Source organism: Chlamydotis macqueenii, chromosome W (assembly GCF_036417535.1).
Source record: "Chlamydotis macqueenii isolate bChlMac1 chromosome W, bChlMac1.mat, whole genome shotgun sequence".
Classification (NCBI taxonomy): domain Eukaryota; kingdom Metazoa; phylum Chordata; class Aves; order Otidiformes; family Otididae; genus Chlamydotis; species Chlamydotis macqueenii.
Window position 1 is genome coordinate 47,181,634 of NC_141592.1, and position 11,128 is coordinate 47,192,761.

An 11,128-nucleotide genomic window follows, 5' to 3' on the forward strand; every position below is an offset into this window, starting at 1 on the left:
TAATTTGTCCTGTCATATGTTCCTGAATCACTATTTTTTGCAGAACAGAAAGAAACTAGGAAGCAAGACCACAAAGATATCCTACATTAACTTGCTGGGCTGATAGTCCACCACTCTGGGAGGCCTCCTCAAAAAACTAGGAGGAAACAAAGATGGCCATGAGTGAACTAAGAAGCCAAGAAAGCAGTCATCTTCCCTGACCCCACAAGCTGCAGTAGGTTCACAAGTGAGCACACTGAAGGAAGAAACCTGGAATGTAGCTATGGCAGTGAGTCAACCTTGGTTTGCACAGTGGTGTCATGATACTGGCCGTGCATGGTGCCATCGTAAGTACAACCACTGGAAAGAGGAGGGAAAATACATCTCTGCCAAATTTTAAGAGTGCTCCAAGGATTGATTTAAATCGATGAGCAGAAGGAAGAGACAGGGTGGAGTAAAACAGGACTCAGGTATAGGGGGAAGCCTTGCTGCTGTAAGGTTCTCACTTCAGGTCCCACTCAGTGCATGGCAGGAAAAGGGACTGGGAGAACAAAGCTGCAGTGTGGAGAGAGCACAGCACATGACCGGCACCATGCCTAGAGCAACTGGGCCACCTGGGGAGGTATTACAGTTGTCGTAGTTCAGCCCCGATCGGGACCAGACTACGCAGTCTCTCTCTCACTCCCCTCACCCTCCAAGAGAATAGGAGGAGATGATATAAGAAAAATGGCTCAAGGTTTGAGATAAGGACGGGGAGAAATCCTTAAAGTTACCGTCACGGGCAAAACAGACTCGACTTGGGGAAAACTATTCATTTATTTCTAAAATTAGCAGGAGAATGAGACAGGGAACAAGATAACCTCCCCCCACCCCTCCCTCTTCCCGGGCTTAACATTATCTCTACTACCTCCCCTCCCGAGCGGCACAGCGGGGAAGAGGGAATAGGGGTTATGGTCAGTTCATCACACGTCACTTCATGTCGCTGCTTCCTCGTCGGAGGAAGAACTCCCCACATTCCTCCCCTGCTCCATCGTGGGGTCCCTCCCACAGGCCACAGTCCTTCTTCAAACTGCTCCAACATGGGTCATTTCTTCCATGGGGTGCAGTCCCTCTAGAACAGCTGCCCCAGCAGGCCCTCCATGGGCCACAGCCTCCTTCAGGCATCTACCTGCTCTGGTGTGGGGTCCTCCATGGGCTGAAGGTGGATGTCTGCCCCTCCGTGGACTTCCATGGGCTGCAGGCGGATAATCTGCTCCACCATGGTCATCACCACGGGCTGCAGGGGAATTCTGGCCAGGAGCCGCATTACTCCTCCCCCTCCTTCTTCACTGACCTTGGCGTCTGCAGCCATTCTTCTCACAAGAAAAATTCTTCACAACAGGCTGGCAGACGCCTCTCAGGATCTTTTTACATTTCATTCACATCTCATTTCCTCTCCACATCTTGCAGCCAGGCTGGGCTGAGTTGGGCCCAGTCGGCTGCCTGGTGAGAGGCCAGAGGGTGAGGCCTGCAAGGCCCACAAGGCCTGCGCCTCCCCCTCTCTGCCCCCCGCTCAGCTGCTTCACATCTTCTCCCCTTTTTTTTTCTGTTTTCCCCTTCTTAAATAGATTATCGCAGAGGCGTTATCATGGAACATTCTGCTACCAATTGGCTCAGCCTTGGCCAGCAGCAGGTCCGCCCTAGGCCCGGCCAAGTCCACTGAACAAAGGGGAACAACTTCTAGCAGTTTCCTACAGAAGCTACCACCTTAGGCCCCCCCTCACTAACAAAACTACGACAGTAACTATGGCTAATGCCACAGGACAGGACACCATTTGTCTGTTGGTATCATCTGCAAATAAGCCTTTCAGAACATACTTGGGCAATCTGCCAGATAACGGTAGGACGGCAACTCTGTGTAAAACAACAGCAGCCGCGAGTGCTCAACTACAAGAGATGGAACTTTTGGGATAAGTAAAGATGAACTTCTGCCTATTTTCTTTAACTGTTCAGAAGCTAATGTTACCAGAGGGGTAGTGATTGTAAATGCTTTAAGACCTATACATCGCAATGACACAGCATGGTGTAATCACGCGAGCACATATCAAAATCCAGACAGCATAAAAGACCTAAACGAAGTACACATAGCATTGAATCTGATTGCCAAGATAATATAGAGTTTTGGAAACCAAGTAAAATTATTGCTGCTTCAATCTTTGCACGTGGTGTGGCAAGTGCCCAGGCGTTAGCTATGCTAAATAAATTGGGCTGTTGGCTTGCTAAGCAAATGCAACTGCATCGGCACTATCAATGCTGCTAACTGATGTAGATTCTATATGCTATGCTACTTTACAAAACAGAACCGCTGTTAGCCTGCAGAGCACATATTTGACAGGCCTTGTTGCATGCGCTGGCCATGCGTGCAGCAACGTCTAGTCAGTACTCTTTCACTGAAACTGCTGAGGGTATAAACAGAGGTGGCTCGGAGCGGAGGAGAGAGAAGGGACACAGAGCACACTCTCTCTATATATATAAATATAAATATATTCTGTCCAGATTTCCAGACCGGAATGCATGCTAGGTGGAAGGATCCCCCGTGCATTTGGCGCTGCAATAAAGAATGCCTGCTTCTTAATAGTACATTGGTGTTAAGGAGTTTGATTCTCGATTTCGGTGACACAAGGTTTACCATTGTGGTGGTTTAGCACAGATCACCACACAGTTTCTTATTCACCCTCCCCCTACCCAGTGGGACGGGGGAGAGAAATTGGGAAGAAAGGAAAACTTGTGGGTTGAGATAAAAACAGTTTACTAAAAATACTAAAAACTACAAAGCTAACAGGATATAAGGATATTAATATCTACAAAATATACAAAATGAACAATGTACAATTTCTCACCACCTGATGTCCAAATGACCGACGCAGCCCGTCCCAAGCAGCGATCACAGGAACGACACCAAGCAGCAAGCAAAGGGGGGACAGCAAGCTAGCAAGGTAGAGGGAACGATGCCAGCAAGCAAGAGAGAAGAAAAGAATGCCAAGGGTGCCCGAACGGATACCCAACAAGAATGTCCGAAAAGAAAAGGAATACCCGAAAATGATGCCCCCTCCCATGGGCAACCCCCATTTATATACTGAGCATGACGTTTATGGCATGGAATACTCTCTTTGGCCAGTTTGGATCAATTATTCTGTCTGTCCTTCGCCCAGCTTCCCGCATCTGCACGTTAACGAGACTTAGAAAGCCAGACAGTGTCCTTGGTCTCATTAACAACAACTCGTATCATCAGAATGTTTTTATCAACATTCTTTACACACGAAATCCAAAACACACTGGCTACTGAGAAGAAAATTAACTCCATCCCTGCTGAAACCAGGACAGTATCCACCCCTTATTCCATACCATCTACGTCATGCTTATAGATATACACACAGATATCACTATCTCAATCTATGAGCTATCCCTCCAAAGTCTGTTGAGTTGATTTAGTCCATGACTTTGGGCCCCATCTGTGATAGCAGTCTCTCAGGGCAGGAGAGATGGTATGTAGTGTGAAGTTGTTACATACTGCATCTGGAACTCGTAGCTGGTACCTCTGGCGCGGCTGGTGTATCACATCCATGGTCTGCAAGTTGAAGATGTTGATCTCGAGGAAGTTGTTGGTCGCCAGTTCTGACTCCATCACTGCTGCGCGTTGCTCGGTTTCATCAAAGCCTGTTCTTCACTGATGAGGGTGATTCTTGCTGCAATACCTCTGATAGAACATGAAAGAACTACAGACATGATTATATACAGTTCAAATTATTGGCTATTTTCACCTAGAATCAAATCTCCTTGAGGTACACATCGGACTTCCCCATCCTCCTGCATCACCCACCAAGTACATCCAGGTCCTTGAGCGAAAGCAGTCCCATGCATGGGTTTGCCTTTGCCCAGAGGAGGAATAACCCAGACTGTTTTCCCCAGTATATCCTTACATGCACCACAGGAACTTTATCACCATCTACAGTATGTAAAAGTTCAGATTGGGCAGGGCCAGCTCGATTGATGGATCCCCGAGTGTTGACTAGCCAAGTGGCTTTGGCTAAATGTTTATCCCAGTTTTTGAAGGTTCCACCACCCATTGCCCTCAGTGTAGTTTTCAGCACTCCATTGTACCGTTCAATCTTTCCAGAGGCTGGTGCATGATAGGGGATGTGATATACACACTCAATGCCATGCTCTTTGGCCCAGGTGTCTATGAGGTTGTTTCGGAAATGAGTCCCATTGTCTGACTCTATTCTGTCTGGAGTGCCATGTCGCCAGAGAACTTGCTTCTCAAGGCCCAGGATGGTGTTTCGGGCAGTGGCATGGGGTACAGGATATGTTTCCAGCCATCCAGTGGTTGCTTCCACCATTGTAAGCACATGGCGTTTGCCTTGGCGAGTTTGTGGGAGTGTGATGTAATCAATCTGCCAGGACTCTCCATATTTGTATTTTAGCCATCGTCCTCCATACCACAGAGGCTTTAGCTGCTTGGCTTGATTAATTGCAGCGCATGTCTCACAGTCGTGGATAACCTGTGCAATGGTGTCCATGGTTAAATCCACCCCTCGATCACGAGCCCATTTGTATGTTGCGTCTCTTCCCTGATGGCCTGAGGTGTCTTGGGCCCACCAAGCTAAAAATAGTTCACCCCTGTGTTGCCAGTCTAAGTCCACTTGGGAAACTTTAATCTTAGCAGACTGATCCACTTGCTGGTTGTTTTGATGTTCTTAAGTGGCTCGACTCTTGGGTACATGGGCATCTACGTGACGTACTTTTACAACAAGCTTCTCTAACCGGGCAGCAATATCTTGTCACAGTGCAGCAGCCCAGATGGGTTTGCCTCTGCGCTGCCAGTTGCTCTGCTTCCATTGCTTAACCATCCCCACAGAGCATTTGCCACCATCCATGAGTCAGTGTAGAGACAGAGCACAGGCCATTTTTCCCGTTCAGCGATGTCTAAAGCCAGCTGGATGGCTTTCACCTCTGCAAGCTGACTTGATTCACCTTGGCCTTCAGTGGCTTCTGCCACTCATCGTGTAGGACTCCACACAGCAGCTTTCCACTTTCGATGTTTTCCTACAATACGACAGGACCCATCAGAGAACAGAGCATATCGCCTCTCATTTTCTGGGAGGTTGTTGTATGGTGGGGCTTCTTCAGCACGTGTCACCTCTTCCTCTGGTGGCATTCCAAAATCTTTGCCTTCTGGCCAATCTGTGATTACTTCTAAGATTCCTGGGCGATTGGGGTTTCCTATTCGGGCTCGCTGTGTGATCAGTGCGACCCATTTACTCCACATGGCATCAGTTGCATGATGTGTAGAGGGGACCTTCCCTTTGAACATCCAGCCCAGCACTGGCAGTTGGGGTGCCAGGAGGAGCTGTGCTTCAGTACCAATCACTTCTGAAGCAGCTCGAACTCCTTCATATGCTGCCAGTATCTCTTTTTCAGTTGGAGTATAGCGGTCCTCGGATCCTCTATATCCCCGGCTCCAAAAGCCTAGGGGTCGACCTCGAGTCTCTCCTGATGTTCTCTGCCAAAGACTCCAGGTAGGGCCATTCTCCCCGTCTGTGGTATAGAGGATGTTTTTAAGATCTTGCCCTGTCTGGACTGGCCCAAGGGCTACTGCATGAACAATCTCCTGTTTAATTTGTTCAAAGGCTTGTTGTTGCTCAGGGCCCCATTTAAAATCATTCTTCTTTCGAGTCACTTCATAGAGAGGGCTTACAATCATACTGTAATTTGGAATATGCATTCTCCAGAAACCCACAACGCCTAAGAAGGCTTGTGTTTCCTTTTTGTTAGCTGGTGGAGCCATAGCTGTTATTTTGTTGACCACATCCATTGGAATGTGACGACGTCCATCTTGCCATTTTACTCCTAAAAACTGGATCTCTTGTGCAGGCCCCTTGACTTTGCTTTGTTTTATTGCAAAACCGGCTTTCAGAAGGATTTGGATTATTTTCTCCCCTTTCTCAAAAACTTCTTCTGCTGTGTTGCCCCGTACGATGATGTCATCAATGTACTGCAGGTGTTCTGGAGCTCCACCCTTTTCCAATGCAGTCTGGATCAGCCCATGGCAAATGGTGGGGCTGTGTTTCCACCCCTGGGGCAGTCGATTCCAGTTGTACTGGACACCCCTCCAAGTGAAAGCAAACTGTGGTCTGCATTCTGGTGCCAAAGGAATGGAGAAGAACGCATTGGCAATATCAATGGTGGCATACCACTTGGCTGCTTTTGACTCCAGTTCATACTGAAGTTCTAGCATGTCCGGCACGGCAGCACTCATTGGTGGTGTAACCTCATTTAGGCCACGATAGTCCACTGTTAGTCTCCATTCTCCGTTAGATTTTCTCACTGGCCATATGGGAGTGTTAAAGGGTGAACGGGACTTGCTGATCACTCCCTGGCTCTCCAGTCGACAAATCAGCTTGAGGATGGGGATTATGGAGTCTCGGTTGGTGCGATATTGCCGCCGGTGCACCGTGGTAGTAGTAATTGGTACCTTTTGTTCTTCAACCTTCAGCTTTCCCACAACGGAAGGGTCCTTTGAAAGTCTGGGCAAGATGGACAGCTGTTTATTTTTCTCTGTCTCCACAGTGGCTATACCAAAAGCCCACCGGTGCCCTTTTGGGTCTTTGAAATACCCACTCCTGAGGTAATCTATACCAAGAATGCATGGAGCATCTGGGCCAGTCACTATGGGGTGCTTTTGCCACTCATTCCCAGTCAAACTTACTTCAGCCTCCAATACAGTCAGCTCTTGGGATCCTCCTGTCACTCCAGAAATACAAATGGGTTGTGCCCCTTTATAGCTTGATGGTATTAGGGTACACTGTGCACCAGTGTCTACTAGAGCTTTATACTTCTGTGGGTCTGATGTGCCAGGCCATTTAATCCATACAGTCCAGTAAACTCTGTTGTCCCTCTCCTCCGCCTGGCTGGAGGCAGGGCCCCTCTAGTCCTGTTTATAATATTTTCTATTCACTTTCTGTGAATATGAATCAGAAGTTCCTTCCATAGGATCAGAGGTGAGATCAGCCCTTCTACGCTGTCTGGGGAACTGCCCACTGGAGACTGGAGCAGCAAATTGCCTGGAAGAACCTCCCTTTGTGATTGTTTTACCTCGCAACTCACGTACACGTGCCTCTAGGGCCGAGGTAGGCTTTCCATCCCACTTCCTCATATCCTCTCCTTGGTCACGCAAGGTAAACCATAGGTCATCTCGTCGGGTGTACCGTCTCCCTTGAGCAGGAGGAGGATGAGGTCGTCTTCTAATAGCTGAGATATTAGTCCGTGCAGGTGGGGAGCAAGAATCTTCGAGTTTCTGACACACCTCAGATAGTTTTTCTAACAGTTTTTCAAACTGGCTTTCAGATTTCTCAGTCAGTCTTTCTATAGCTGAGACACAGGCCCACATTGGGGAAGAGAGATTGTCTTCATATTGTCGGAGCTGGTTAGCCACTGCACGTACTGGTGGCATCTCATCATCTTTCCAACTCATTGCTGCCAATGAGTTGGCATACGATGATGGTGCACTCTTTACAAATTTCCACCACATGGGTCGGGTGCATTCAATTTCATCTGGATCTACGGATGTCCGTGGGTCATCCAGGTTATGATAAATCAGCTCCCGAACAGCTAATTCCCTCAGAAACTGGATACCTCTCTCCATGGTGGTCCACTTGCTTGGGTGGCATACAATATCTTCCTTAAAGAAATACCTGTCCCTCACACCTGACAGGAGTCGCCTCCAGAGGCTGCAGGCTGCTGACTCTCTTCCAATCGCCCTGTCAATGGCTGCTTCCCTAGACAGAGATCCCAGCTGCCTGGCTTCCCTGCCTTCTAATTCCAGGCTACTGGCCCCTCTGTCCCAGCATCGGAGCAACCAGGTGACAAGTTGCTCACCTTGATTACGGCTGAAATCTTTTCGCATATCTCGCAGCTCACTCAGGGATAGGGATCGGGTGACTACCTCCCCTTCTGCCTCTCCCTGATCATGTGATGGGCCTGGTTCATCATCATCTTTCACTATGCAAACTGATTTTTTGGTGTATTTCTTCTGTACAGGGGCAACTGATACTGGTGTAGATTGCTTTTTTGGTTTCTCTTTGGTACTGCTTGCCGAGGTTTGAGTAGCCACAGTATCTGGCGTGGGGGCTGAAGCAATCACAGTGCCCGTAGCAGGGGCTGGGGTAGCTGCAGCGCCTGCCGCAGCGGCTGAAGTAGCTGCAGCATTTGTAGCAGGAGTTGGAGTAGCCACAGTGTCTGTTGCGGGGATTGGAGGAGCCATAATACTTTTAAAAAATTGTTTAAACTTAATCAATATCAAGATCTGAGATAGCTGCAAGAGACTTGTCACCATGAACATGGTGGTAGGGGTATCAAAAGGGTATTCAAAATTCTCAAAAGCTGTTGAAATTAGCTTGGTGAGGTGGGGAAAGCTGTAAACAGATGTTCCCCCCGCGGCCTGGCTTCCCGGAACAAAACAACAGGTATAGTTCCAAACAACACCCACAAGATGGCTCCCGAAATACCCGGGTGGAGTTGCCTCTGCCTCCTCGCTCTGCACACTGCCCGCCGCCATTGAGTACAGATATGAAAATGGTCCTGTTACCAGCAATCTCACTAAACAAATCAGTGCTGCATAGCACAGCAGAACGATACCTTTGATCCAACACACATCATTGATAAAGCGTGCACAAATACCGACAAACAGAAAATACGGCAAGTAGGGTGCTATCCAATACAGCTCTAAAACCAACTGCGAGAACAAATAAAACAACATTGTGACCAGCGATGACCAAACCGGCTTAATGAACACTTGTAACAAATCTGTTTTCAACACACTGTGTTCAAACCTGCCCTTATCTCAACCCTTCGGGACTGACCGGGGCTTGAACCTTGGATCCTCAGACTAAGGTCTGATGATCTCACGACTGATCTAGTGAGGCCCCTTCGAGCCCCACGTTGGGCGCCAAAAAGACTGTGGTGGTTTAGCCCGGATCACCACACAGTTTCTTATTCACCCTCCCCCTACCCAGTGGGACGGGGGAGAGAAATTGGGAAGAAAGGAAAACTTGTGGGTTGAGATAAAAACAGTTTACTAAAAATACTAAAAACTACAAAGCTAACAGGATATAAGGATATTAATATCTACAAAATATACAAAATGAACAATGTACAATTTCTCACCACCTGATGTCCGAATGACCGACGCAGCCCGTCCTGAGCAGCGATCACAGGAACGACACCAAGCAGCAAGCAAAGCGGGGAGAGCAAGCTAGCAAGGTAGAGGGAACGATGCCAGCAAGCAAGAGAGAAGAAAAGAATGCCAAGGGTGCCCTAACGGATACCCAACAAGAATGCCCGAACAGAAAAGGAATACCCGAAAATGATGCCGCCTCCCATGGGCAACCCCCACCTATATACTGAGCATGACGTTTATGGCATGGAATACTCTCTTTGGCCAGTTTGGATCAATTATTCTGTCTGTCTTTACCCAGCTTCCCGCATCTGCACGTTAACGAGACTTGGAAAGCCAGACAGTGTCCTTGGTCTCATTAACAACAACTCGTATCATCAGAATGTTTTTATCAACATTCTTTACACACGAAATCCAAAACACACCGGCTACTGAGAAGAAAATTAACTCCATCCCTGCTGAAACCAGGACAACCATCAATTGTCTTCGGCCACCCTGAGGAAAAAAAGTCACAAAAAGGGGAATGTTGGTATTACGGCCCAGGGCTGTAGCAGGTTTGTGATTCCCTCGGACTAAATTAAGGTGAACTGACACCAAACGATCAATTTAGGATTTTATTTAACATTTAGTGGAACGACTTAACTTTGAAAACTTGGCAAGCATAAAAGAGGTTGATAGCCGGGGCTCTTATCGGAATATTTCTAAGAAGGAAAAGGAAAATAGAGAAAGAGTTATCACCACCCTTGGATCCAGCGGCAACAATGACGGGCGGGCACGCAGATCCTCTGGTGGGGTGGTGGGCACGCATATTCTGGTGGCGGGGGCGCGATGACAGGCGGCTGTGATGGTCTTCCGGTGGGGGGCTTGTCACGAGGCTGCCTGAGGCAGGGTCTTTTATAGTCTAATCCCCGCCTCCGGTTCTGCCCCTGGAAGACTTGTATGGTCTGGTTCCAGAGAGTTCTGACTCATAGAATCATAGAATCATAGAATGGTTAGGGTTGGAAGGGACCTTCAAAGGTCATCTAGTCCAACCCCCCTGCAAGGAGCAGGGACATCCGCAAATAGATCAGGTTGCTCAGAGCCTCATCCAGCCTGGCCTTGAACGTTTCCAGGGATGGGGCTTCCACCACCTTTCTGGGCAACCTGTTCCAGTGTTCTATAACTCACATTGTAAAAAATTTTTTCCTAATTTCCAATCTAAATCTACTCCTCACTATTTTAAAACTATTACTCCTTGTCCTATTGCAACAGGCCCTACTGAACAGCCTCTCCCCATCTTTCTTGTAGGCCCCCTTGAGGTACTGGAAGACTGCTATCAGGTCTCCCCAGAGCCTTCTCTTCTGCAGGCTGAACAGCCCCTACTCTCTCAGCCTGTCCTCATAAGAGAGGTGCTCCAGCCCTTTTATCATCTTCGTGGCCCTCCTCTGGACCTTCTCCAACTGGTCCATGTCCTTCTTGTGTTGGGGGCTCCAGAATGGGACACAGTACTCCAGGTGGGGTCTCACCAGGGCAGAGTAGAGGGGCAGAATCACCTCCCTTGACCTGCTGGCCACGCTCCTCTTGATGCAGCCCAGGATGAGGTTGGCCTTCTGGGCCACAAGGGCGCATTGCCTGCTCATGTTAAGCTTCTCATCCACCAGCACTCCCAAGTCCTTCTCCTCAGGGCTGCTCTCAATCCATTCCCCGCCCAGCCTGTATTTGTGCCTGGGATTGCCATGACCCAGGTGCAGGACCTTGCACTTGGCCTGGTGGAACTTCATGAGGTTGGCACGGGCCCACCTCTCCAGCCTGTCAAGGTCCCTCTGGATGGCATCCCTCCCTTCCAGCATGTCGATGGCACCACACAACTTGGTGTCATTGGCGAACTTGCTGAGGGTGCACTCTATCCCACTGTCCATGTCGCCGACAAAGATGTTGAACAGGGCCGGGCCCAGA